Below are 13361 nucleotides of genomic sequence, written 5' to 3'. Positions count from 1 at the left end.
GAAATCATAGGATGTCCCTTACATCTGGTAGGTGAATGTTTCTTAGCCCCCAGTGATTTCTCAGTGACTACATAATCACAGCTTGCCAACACAGCCATGAACTAGTCATCAAATTGTTCCCTTGGCAATTCTAGAGAAAGATGTCCTTTATGTTAACTTATCTACCTGGACAGACTATAATTAATTAAATAGCTGGCTATATGATGGATTTTATAAGGTCACCAAATGTGCATTTAAAAAAAATTGGGGTGCCTAGATGGCTCAGTTGGTTAAGCATCTGACTCTTGGTTTTGGTTCAGGTCATGATCTCATGGTAGTGAGATTAAGCCCTGTATCAGGCTCTGCACTGTGCATGGAGCCTGCTTGAAATATTCTCTCTCTCTCTCTCTCTCTCTCTCTCTCTCTCTCTCTCTCTCTCTCTCTCCCTCCCTCCCTCCCTCCCTCCCTTTCAAATAAATAAATATATATATATCAAACTTTTATTCTCTGGAAACCATACACATACTAGTTATACTGAATAAAGGACAATAGAAATGGCCTCATGAGGATATTTCTCTATTCTCCAAGATTAAAGTCTACCTCAAAGGCCTGCTCCTCTACAAAGTGTCCTTTGAGTCCTTCATTCAGAATGGCACTTCCTCCTCTGTTCCCAGAGCACTGACCCATGATATGGCACTTCCCATGATAAGCCAACACAAGACTTGGTTGTCTGTGTGTCTTTTCTCCCATAGATTGTGATCTTGCTTTTATGGATAATAATTGTAGCTAATATTTTTCGAGGGTTATCGTATCTGCCAGGATGCTTCCTAAATGCTTTAAAAGAATTACCTCATTTGTTCATCAAACCACCCTTTGAAGAGGTACTATCATTTGTCCTCATTTTAAAGGAAACTAGGCTCAAAGACAGTTAAAAAGTAAGGTTAACAACTAGTTGGGATAGGGTCTGCCTGAACCCAAGGCCATGCCATAACCAGTGCTCCAAACTCCCTGTTAATTCAGGTAGACGGCACCTCTTATCCATCACTGCCACCCCATTGTGCCCAGCTGAGTGCCTGGAGCAGGAAGGTGCACAGTCAGTGCTGACTGGTGTTGCACACAGCAGAAATGCCAGAGATAGTGAGCACCTTTGCTGTGACTAACATCTGACTTCCCTGCTACGAAGAAGAGAGTGCTGGAACATATGTCAATCTCTCTACAGAAATGTTTTGAATGGTAGTAGTTTTATAACAATGAAATAGAGACTGATATGATTGAATATCAATTTGACTCAACACTGAAGTTCAAGACTAAAATTATCTAGGCAAATTTAATCCCTAAAAATAACTGTCATTGGGGTGCCTGGGTGGCTCAGTCAGTTAAGAGTCTGACTTCAGCTCAGGTCATGATCTCATGGTTCGTGGGTTCAAGCCCCATGTCGGGCTGGGCTCTGTGCCGACAGCTCAGAGCCTAGAGCCTGCTTCAGATTCTGTGTCTCCCCCTGTCTCTCCCCTCCCACTCTCCTGCTCTGTCTCTGTCTCTCAAAAATAAATAAACATTGAAAAAAAAATTTTTTTTTAAACTGTCATTAACCCGTCCTGGGTAGAGATTCAAACCCAGTTCTCCTATGTAAAAGATGAAGAGAAGGAAGGAAAAGGGGAAGAAGAAAAAGTTCTAGTCTGTAATTTTGACTTCTACATCTCTTAACTCCAGCCTCGAAAGCAGTCCCTACACATAAAAAAGAAAACAAAAGAGGGTGTGCATGCTAAGTTCCAAATGAACTATATACAAAATAATTCCCTCCATAGTTACGTAGAGAGAGATTTAAATAAAGTTGAAGCAGACACATAAAGAGTAAAGGAGTCGGGGTGCCTGGGTGGCTCAGTTGGTTGAGCGTCTGACTTCAGCTCAGGTCATGATCTCGCAGTTTGTGAGTTTGAGCCCTGCGTTGGGCTCTGTGCTGACAGCTCAGAGCCTGGAGCAGGCTTCAGATTCTGTGTCTCCCTCTCTCTCTGCCCCTCTCCCGCTCACACTCTGTCTTTCTCTCTTTCAAAAATAAACATTAAAAAAAATTTTTTAAAGAGTAAAGGAGTGGGTTGCTTCCAAATTTGACTATTGCCGATGATGCTGATATACATGTAGGGGTGTATGTATCTCTCTGAATTAGTTTTTTGTATTTTTTGAGTAAATATGCAGTCATGCAATTATTGGATTGTAGGGTAGTTACATTTTTAATTTTTTGAGGATGTTAACTATAGTGGAATTGGAATTAAGAAAAAAAAGAGTGAAAGGAAAACCATCCCAGTCAGACAGAAGAGAAGAAGAGAAGCAGGGACACAGGAAAACACATGGAATAATGAACACAGATTGGTGTTCATTGTGGCTGAAGCAAACAATTAAGGAGGCAATGGAAATAACAAAAACACAAACATCTTTCTATCAATCAAATATCGGTGATCTGGAACTTCACACACTGACCCAGAGTTGTGGTTAGATAACCATTGATAGGAATGCAATAGGAAATAGAAATTAATTAGGAATTAATAGGAATTAATTTTCCTATTAGAAGTTAATAGGAATTAACTAGAAATTAATATCTTGGGAAAAAATATAATAATAGCCTGAAATTCAGTTTTACCTGAGCATCTTACTTGGCTCATCTCTGGTTCTCTATTTTTAAAATATATTTTTGCTTTCTTGGGGCATCTCAGTGGCTCACCAAGTTAAGTGTCTGACCTCGGCTCAGGTCATGATCTCATCGTTTGTGAGTCTAAGCCCCGTCGGGCTCTGTGCTGACAGCTTGGAGCCTGGAGCCTGCTTCAGATTCTGTGCCTCCCTCTCTCCCTGCCCCCCCCCAAAATAAATAAAAATTAAAATATTTTTAAAATATATTTTGCTTTCCACAATAAAAAAATGATTTCTACCCCGAAAACCAAGAGCACACTTTACACACTGTATGTTAGCCAATTTGACAATAAATTACATTAAAAACAAAGAATTATTTCTACAGGCAGCTGGGTGGCTCAGGTGTCCAACTGCAGCTCAGGTAATGATCTCACAGTTAGCGAGTTCAAGCCCCACAGTGGGCTTGCTGCTGTCAGCCTGTCAGTGCAGAGGCCGCTTCAAATCTTCTGTCTCCCTCTCTCTGCCCCTTCCCCTGCTTGCACTCTCTCAAAAATAAATAGACATTAAATAAATGAATGAATAAAAAAATAAATAAATATTTCTATAAACCACTAATTATTCAGTTCACATCTATGAAGCACTTACTATTTTCTGGTCATTGTACAAAATGCTGCCTTTACAAATGTGCATCATCACATGGCCTTCTTCCTTGTGTGTCTTTGTGTGTACTGTCCTCTTCTTATAAGAACACCAGTTATATTGGATTTAGGGCCCATGCTAATCCATTGTGACCTCATTTTAACTTAATGTAACTGATTATATCATCAAAGACCCTATTTCCACATAAGGCCACAGTCTGAAACTCTAGGTGGACATGAATTTGGGAGGGATACTATTCAACCTGGTATAGTCCTTCCTCTGGCCTCCTGAAATTCTTATCAATTCTCCATCCCATGTATAAAATGCAGTTACTTCATCCCAATATTCCCCAAAGTCTTCACCTATTCCAGCATTAACTCTAAATTCTAAATCTAAGTATCTTCAAAACAGAACGTTCCAAATCTTATTTAAATCAGGTATGGGTAACACTCTAGGTATCATCCATCCTGGGGCAAGGTTCCTCCCCATTTGTGGTACTAGGAACCTAGAAAATGAGTTATCTGCTTCTCAAGTACAGTGGTAGGACAGGCATAGGATAGACAATCTGATTCCAAAAGGAAGAAAATAGAAAAAAATAAAGGAGTCTCTGGTCTAAAGAAATTATCAACCCATCAAGGCAAGTTCCTTTAGGTTTCAAAGCCTGAGAATAATTTTCTATGGCCAAGACCCCCTCTAGGTCCAAGGAGGCTCCACTCTCTGGGCCTGTCCCTCTCGCCCTGCCCTCAGAGTCATTTTTCCTTCATCTTAAAGGGTAGCACATGTTTGTAGCTGAATGGTTCTATCCCAGCCTTTTTTCCGTAGAATCCCAGAAGTCAGGTAGCGTTCGTCCTGTCTCTGGCCCCTTTAGTCCAAGCTGGTAGGTTTTCTGCTGATATAATGTTTTGAAAAACCTTGTTGGTCTTCTGTGTACGTCAGGGGATCCTCACCATTACATACGAGGGTCTTCCACAGATCCTTCTTTGGTAACCTCATTTTTATTCCCTGCTTCTGATAAGATAGTTGATTAGATCCATGGATAACACACCTGCTCTCTTCAGTGGAGGTTTGTCCAGCCACATCCTTGGCTCTGTTTCAAAGCTGCAATACCTAGGTTGTCAAGTTTTTTTGCTTGCCACTTCCCTCCTTAACTTCTTTTTCTTCTCATATTTACTCTAGGCACCAAGGAGAAACCAGGACGCCTCCCACACTTCGCTTGGAAATCTCAGCTAAATAACCAAGTTCATCACTTATGAGTTATACTTCCAACACAACACTAGAATGCTACTCAGATAAGGTTTCTGTCACTTTGTAACAAGGACTGCCTTTCCTGCAGTGTCCAAGGACAGATTTCTAATTTCCTTCCGAGCCCTCATCAGAGTCACCTTTTAATATCTATACTTCTGCCAACAGTCTCTTCAAAGCAATCTAGATTTTTTCTATCTTATGTCACATAATTCTTCCAGCCTCTACTCATTACCAAATCCAAAGCCCCTTCTTAATTTTTAGGTATTTGCTAAAGGAGCACCCCACTTTTCATACAAAAATCTGTATTGGTTTCCTTGGACTACTATAACAAATTACCATAAACTAGATAACTTAAAGCAACAAATCCATTCTTTCACAATTCTAGAGACTAGAAGTCCAAAATCAACAGGTCAGCAGAGTTGGTGACTACTGCAGGTTCTGTGGGAGAATCTGTTCCATGTCTCTCTCCTAGATTCCAATGGTTGCCAGCAGTCCTTGACAATGCTTGAATTGTAGTGAGATCACTCCAATCAGTGTCTGTTTCCATTTTCTTATGGCCTTTTACCTATGTGCATATCTTTGTGTATCCTCTCTTCTTATCAGGACATCAGTTCATACTGAATTTAGGGCTCACCCTAATCCAGTATGACCTCATCTTAATTATACATCTGCAAAGACCCTTGTCTTAGTCCATCCAGGGTGCCATAAAATATATACCATCAACTAGGTAGTTTAAACAACATTTATCTCTCACAGGCTGGGAAGTCCAAGATCAGGGTGCTGGCAGATTCAGTATCCAGTGAGGGCCTGCTTCCTAATTCATAGATGGCCATCTTCTCAATGTGTCCTTACAGTAGAAGGAGTATGGGAATTCTCTGGAGTTTCTTTTAAAAGGCACTTAATCCCATTCAGAAGGGCTCCATTGTCATGACCTGATCACCTGCTGCCAAAGGCCCTACCTTCAAATACGATATCAGAGATTAGGTCTCAACATATGAATTTTGAGGAGACTCGAACTTTTAGCCTCTAGCAATTCTGTTTCCAAATAAGGTCACATTCTGAGATTCTGGACAGACAAGAAGTTTGGGAGGGTGCTATCTAACCCAGTACATATAGCAAGTACATATTTAGTTTTGTTAGAAACTGCCAAAATATTTTCCAGCATAGCTGTACCATTTCATATTCCCACAAGTGATGCATGGGTGATCCAATATCCTTGTCAGCACAGTATTACCACTAGTTTGGTTTTAGCTGTTTTAATAGGTGTATAGTTCTAATAGGTATGTATATGTGAGTGTGTGTGTATGTATACATATATATATACACATATATGTGTATATATATGACATATTTATATATATATATATATATGTATATATATATATATATATACATATATATATATATGCTTTTAGCTTGCATTTCCCTAATGGTTAATGATGATGAACCCTTCTTTAGTGAAATATCTGTTTACGTATTTTGCTCATTTAATAATTGAATTTTTTTTACTATTGAGTTTGAGAAATTTTTAATATATTCTAGATCTAAGCCATAGTCGATTATATGTTTCTTTGTTTCAATTATATGGCTTACAACTATTTTCTCCCAATATGTAGCTCATCTCTTCATTCTCTTACTAAGATCTATTACAAGGAAAAATGTTTTAATTTTTATAAAGCCCAAATTACTTTATTTTTTCTCTTATGAATTATGATTTTGATGTCATTTCTAAGATCTTCTTATCAAACCCAAGGTCCTGAAGACATTCTTCCATGTTTTCTTCTAAAAGTTTTATAGTTCTATGTTTTTGCGTTTATATCCAGGGTCCATTTTGAATTCATTTTCTATACAGTATAAGGCTTAGATTGAGGTTCACTTTCTTTTCTTATTAATGTCTGACTCATCCAGGACCATTTGTTGAAAAGATTACTCTTCTTCCATTGAATTGCATTTGCACTGTCAAATTGGATCTATTTGTGCAGGCCTACTTCTAGATTTTCTATTCTGTTCTATTGATATCTATGTATCTATTCCTCCACTAATACCACACTGTTCTGTATCTAGAAAGTAAGTACCAAGATCAGGTACAGTATTCTTCCCACTTTAATTCTTTTTTTTCAAAATTGTTTATTCTAGTTTCACTGCCTTTTCATATGAATTTTAGAATAATATTGTCTATACTACTGGAACTTTAATAGGACTTTTGTTAAACATGTAGATCAATTTGGAGAGAATGACATCATTACTATATTAGTTTAAAACTTTTGAAATTCGGTTTTCACTTCACAGTGCTTACCCAAAACTTGCTCCTAACAATGGAAGTTTTTGTATAAATGTTCGCATTCCTTTTCCTTGATTCTCTTTTTTATTGTTTTTGCATATGAGATTTAAAAAGAAAGTTTTAAAAAAAAGCATACACATCATAGTAAATCTAAGCATACTCTTTCCAAAAGCCAATAATTTCTTCTCAGAGTGTTAATCAAAATAATCATTTCCCTGTGATCCAAATCAATACAAAATACCAGATTGGCTCAATAAGTACTAGAACTCTGGAAACGCAGAGTTACAATAGGGAAAGCTTTGTAACTTTCGCTTACAATATAGCTTACAATAGCAAAAGACTAACCCTGAGATATGTTGAGAATGTTTCAGATTTGTTTAATTAAGGATTAAATGAAATATGTTCAAAGGTTTTAGTAGAGATCATTGTTTAGAATAACCATTTAAAATTAAAGTTATTAATAGCAGGAGAAAAAACATTATTATGTACAATACCTTACAAACCACTTAATGCAATCCCCATAACATTGAGAGGTAGGTAGTACGTCAGTATTTTAGAGAGAAAATCTAGACTTGGATATACGGTGAACTGGCCAAATTAATGAAGCTAATAAGCAGAGCAACCAGAACTGAAACCTAGGTCTACTGACATCAAAGACAATACTTTTATACTATACCTATGATCTCTCAAAGGCTAATATATGTCAATTACTTAAAACTATTAGTTATCATAGCTATCATTATCATCATCATCATCATTACCCTGTGAGCAAGGATGATTACCCTAAATGGCAACACTGAACAGCAAAAGAAATTTTTAAACCTTGTTAAATTTTCGCTGTGAAGTTTACTATGCATACTTAAGTACATTAAATCCTACGAAATGAAAAATATGTAGGGTAATATTCAATGCTAGTAAAGTTATATATGATTTGTACTTTTGTTTATTGCTTCTAGGAATATAAACTGCTCCAACTTTTCTGGAAGCAAAATCTTTATCAGAACCTCCATGAAGATCACATTGTGGTGAAACTTCTGATTACTACCATGATGGAGAATGAACCTCCTTCTGATGACAACTCTAAAACCTGGACAACAGATAAAATACAACTGTCCATTTTTTTTCCAGATAAATATCCTATTGCTACAGTATCATTTACTAAAAAGTCCACCCTTCCCCCAGTGAATTGTAGTGATGCTCTTATTGTAAATGTGATGACTATATGTAAGTGGATGTACTCCTGGATTTTTATTCTGTTCCATTGGCTTATTTATCTATACGTGCTCTAGTATCATGGTGACTTAATTACTCTAACTTTATAATTAAATTCTGATATCTAGCAGTTAAGTCTTCCAGTTTTATTTTTATTCAAGATTGCTTGACTACTCTAGGTAATCGGCATTTTCAAATGAATTTCTGAATAATCTTATGGTTAAATTTAATAGACATAAATCTATTATACTATATAGATATCTTATGACCCAGAAATTACACTCCTAAAAGCCTACCCAAAGTAAAGAGAGCAGTGTCGACCAAAAGACATGTACAAGGATGTTCATGGCAACTGTAATTATAATAACAAAAACTGGAAACAATACAAATATCCAAAGATAGTAGAATGAATAAATAAGTCATAGTATATTTCTATAATGGAATACTATACTGAAATGAAAAATAAATTGAACAACAAAAAATTACTTTTTGCAATAACAAGGATGAATTTCATAGATAAAGTATGTTGTCAAGAGAAAGTAATCAGACACAGGAGTAAATACTGTATGCTTCTACTACATCGAAGCTCAAAAACAGTAAAATTATGTCAGGATGATAGAAATTAGAATAGCACTTACCTTTAAAAGTACTGACTGAGTGGAAAGATGACAGATTCCTCTGAGGTACTAAAACTGTTCTGTATTTCTATTTGGAAGAGGGTTACATAGATATAAAAATAAGTAAAAATTCAATCAAGCTATACACTTAAGGTTTATGCATTTTATTGTATATATGGGTTTTTTTATGGAAAAAAAAAAAAGCTCTTATCGGGGCACCTGGGTGGCTCAGCAGGTTAAGCGTCAACTTCAGCTCAGGTCGTGATCTCACAGTTCATGAGTTTGAGCCCCGCGTCAGGCTCTGTGCTGACAGCTTGGAGCCTGAAGCCTGCTTGAGATTCTCCTCCACCCCACCCCGCCTTCCCTCTGTTTATTCTCTGTCTCAAAAATAAGTAAATAGACATTATGGGGCACCTGGGTGGCTCAGTCGGTTGAGCATCCGATTTCGGCTCAGGTCATGATCTCGCGGTTCATGAGTTTGGGCCCCGCATCGGGCTCTGTGCTGACAGCTAAGAGCGTGGACCCTGCTTTGGATTTGTCTCCCTCTGTCTCCGCCCCTCCCCTATTAGTGCTCTCTCTCTCTCTCTCAAAAATAAAATAAACATTTAAATAAATAAATAGACATTAAAATATATAAATTAATTAGTTAATTAATTAAAAAGCTCTTGTCCTTTGTCTCAGCCATTTCGTTTCTAGGACTCTATTTCATGCAAATCATTCCAGATACAAACAAATATTAGTATAAGAATGTTCGTTTGTTATTCATTATATCAAAAATTAGAAATGCCCTAAAAGTACAATGAAAAGGGTGTATTTAAATTGTAGAGGGAATACAATTATGAAGGAAATACAATAAAGCCACTAAAAGCTCTGTTTTTAGAAGAACATTTAACAACATGGGAAACAGTCATAATATAATTTTAGATTTTAAGTGCAAAATACAAAGCTGTGTACACCTATACACAAAATTGTACATACATAATATCTTAACTTTGAAAACATTAACATTTATATATGCAGAAAAAGTTCTAAAATATTTATAGTGATTAACAGGTAATGTGATTATAAGAATTTTTATTTTTTCCTTTACATTTGGTATATTTTTTAAATTTTCTAAAATGAGCATATATCACTTATAATAAGAAAAAATATTGCTTTGTGATGCCTGACTGCCTCAGTTGGTTGAGCATCTGACTCTTGATTTCAGCTCAGGTCATGATCTCACAGTTGTGGGATCAAGCCCTGCTTTGGGCTCCGTGCTAAGCGTGGAGCCTGCTTGGGATTCCCTCTCTCCTTCTCTCTTTGTCCCTCCCTGACTCGTGCTCTTTCTGTCTTTGAAAATAAATAAACATTAAAAAAAAAAGAAGAAGAAGAAGAAGAAGAAGAAGAAGAAGAAGAAGAAGAAAGAAAGAAAGAAAGAAAGAAAAAATAGTACTTTAATAAAGAGGCATAACTACCTTGCCTAAACATCAACAATACTAAAGATGATGGTTTAGGAAGAGGATAAAGTATGAAAGAATGGTTCCACAGTAAACATTTCAGTTCTGATCTCCTGAAGTTGAAGAGCTGACCATAGCTGGGACTCAAGTCTAGATTATTTCAGGGGTAGCAGAGCTCCAGAGGATGCTGAATTCTCAAGCTCAGCAAGCCTGCTCCGCCAAAGTCAGACCTGTGTGGGATTAATGGCCAAGAGGAGGATGAACCTTATTAAAAGAGTCAGAAAAGGAACAGCCAAATATTATGGAGAAAAACAGAAGAGGGCTGAACCAAGAAATTGAAGAAAGAAAGAGTTTCAGGGCGCCTGGGTGGCTCAGTCAGTTAGGCGTCGGACTCAGGTCATAATCAGCTCAGGTCATGATCTCGCGGTTTGTGAGTTTTGAGCCCCGTGTCAGGCTCTGTGCTGACAGCTCAGAGCCTGGCGCCTGCTTCAGACTCTGTCTCCCCCCACCTCTCTCCCCGTACCATGCTAATGCTCTGTCTCTGTCTCTCAATAAATAAATGTTAAAAAAAAAATTAAAATAAAAAAAGAAAGAAAGAGTTTCAAGGAGGGCATGATCAATAGCACTGAACTATCAGGATGACTGCTGAAAAATGGCCATTGGCTTTAGTGCATGGAGGTCATGAATAAAATTCAATATGGATGCTTCAATGGAGTGTTGGGGGGTATAAAACAGGATGGTGTGTATGAAGAAGTGACGGGGAGGTGAGGAAAAACAGATATTGAGCATAAAGCATCTTTTCTTAAATTGTGTTTTTTCTTACTAGGACTCTGGTTTATTGCTGTCTTTGAGGTCACTGCCAGATACTACCTGAATTACTGTAGAAACTTCCTGAAGTTATGAAATCCAAATCACTCAAATTACAAAGTCAAATCATATATTGGCATCCTGTTACTCAGATTATAAAGTCAGATTAAAGTTATTCAAATATAAAAGTCCTCCCACAAATTAGTCTAATTGCAAAGTCCCAATTACATCCAGGATAATTAAAATTTCTCAAGACCAATAAGCAGAAGCCCAAATTAATAGTATTTGGCTTATAAATCTTAACCTTCAATTCAGAAAGCCACATAAACATTTGTCTTGACTCCTAGTGGTAGTTAGAAAGAGATACGGGAAAACAGAAAGTTTGTTTCTGCTTTTCTTCTTAATGGGAGAAGGATGAATACATTAAAAAGCTGACAAGTTGGGCACCTGGCTGACTCAGTCCGCGGAGCATACAACTCTTGGTCTCAGTGTTGTTAGATCGAGCTCCACCCATATTGGTTGTAGAGATCACTTAAAATAAAATCTAGGGGGAAAAAAAAAGCTGACAAGTCACAGTGAGAGAAGAAATCAGAAACAATGATTAGGTGACAGGGACAGGTGACAGGGAAGAACAGGAAGAATATAGATGCAGTTACATGACTGCATAATACGTACATTACATAATAGGCATCCAAGGGAGTTCTTTTCTGATAACTTCACTTTAGTTCATTTAACCAACATTCACAGAGCTCCTACTATATGCCAGGCACCATTCCAGACAGATTGGAGTAGAGAAAAATATTGAGATTCAAGGTCCCTATTCTTACAGAAATTGTATTCTAGAGTAGAGAATAAGACTTTAACACTAACAAGTTTGGGAAATATATCAGAGGTAGAGCTGGCAGAACTTGTTAATGAACTGGATACAGAGCGGGAAGGGTTGTGCCTGGAGCAACGGGATGAATTTTCAGTGTACTGTAAACTCATCTCCTGAGGGAAAGGGGGGTGGAGGTAGATACGGAGGGAAGATGGTCACATATTTGACACAAGTGTTGAAAAACTGACATTTATTTCAAGAAATTGGACAGCAAGTTAGCTAGGAAAATGAAGTACTGCCAAGCACTATTGAGACTTCATTTCATCTTGATGATCCAGAATTTACAATGGAGCCAGTCTGCCCTGTGATTTTCCCCAGCCACCTTTAGCTGCTCAGGGGCATCAACATGGCTGTGATAATAGCTGCCAAATTCTTCTACATTCCCACAACTTGGGTAGTTTCATTGGTCCAGGAGTGAACGCCTGACCCAACCTGAGCATGGAGAGACTTCCTTACATTTTTGGACTTAAGATCACAGACAGATCTGAACTCTCTTATTGCAGTTGTTAGATTTAAGAATTAGGTGGATTTTTTGTGGCTATATTTCCCACCATAGAGCAAAAGCAAGACAGTGGTAAGAAAAGGCAAACAATGTGTGATATATAATGGTAATAATTAATAATAGTAATAAATACATAATACTTATATATAGGCCATGCTATGTGCTTGGCATGGTTCTAACCATTTGTCATTTGTTAACTATCTTAATGCTTATTAACAAACCTATGAGGTAGGAACTAGTATAATCACCCTCACCTTATTAATGGGGAAACTAAAATACAAAGAGGTTGGATTTCTTTTCTTATGTCACAGTATGTACGGGATGGAACTAAGACTGAATGCAAGTCTATTAGTGCTGGTATCCATGCTTTTAACCACTTTGCTGCATTGCCTCACATAAGAGAGAGGGAAAATCCTACTGCAGTTGAATTGATTCAGAGTTCCTGCTCCCAGCTACTTTCCTGCCCTTGACCTTGTTTGGTTATTCATTCCTTTCATGATTTCTGTTAAGTCAACATTTCCTCCCTTTTCCTTAAGCTTGTTCATGTTGGGTTTCAGTAACTTGGAAAGAAAAGAGTCCTAACACAAAAATTGGGTCCCAGAAGGAAAATGGTTCATTAATATCCCTGAACTGTGGGACTCACTGAGTAGAGGGGACTGAGAAGCAATAAAAATTCCACCATCCTTGATTTGAAGATAGATTTTTGTAGTAAAGCAATTAAATAGTCAATTATCACCTGCCATCTCAGGATTCAGATCACATGCCCACTAAAACTATAAATGCAGGCAATTTGGAAGAAAAAAATTCTAATGTTTTAGCCTTTAGCAAGATGCTATGGCAGAGACAAGCCCAAACTAGCCCTTCTGAACAAGATCATTCATATCAGATCATTCCTTCCAGTCAATCTTCTCAAACAATATTGAGCATCACATGATCCAAGCATTGCTGAACAGGAAAAATGTGTAGGTTCCAAGATTAATGCATGGTTGCAAAAAGCTTGGTAACTAAGGTATTGTAGAGCAAGGTCATTTAAGGAGAGAGAAGAAGGAACAAACCTAAGTCCCTTCAACCCCATCCAAGCACCTCCATTCTTGTATCATCTTACCTGACTATATAAATCATAGTCAGCTGGAATGCCTCC

This window comes from Panthera onca, chromosome B1 (genome assembly GCF_046562875.1).
Source record: "Panthera onca isolate mPanOnc1 chromosome B1, mPanOnc1 haplotype 2, whole genome shotgun sequence".
NCBI classification, from domain to species: domain Eukaryota; kingdom Metazoa; phylum Chordata; class Mammalia; order Carnivora; family Felidae; genus Panthera; species Panthera onca.
This window is presented reverse-complemented; position numbering follows the sequence as displayed.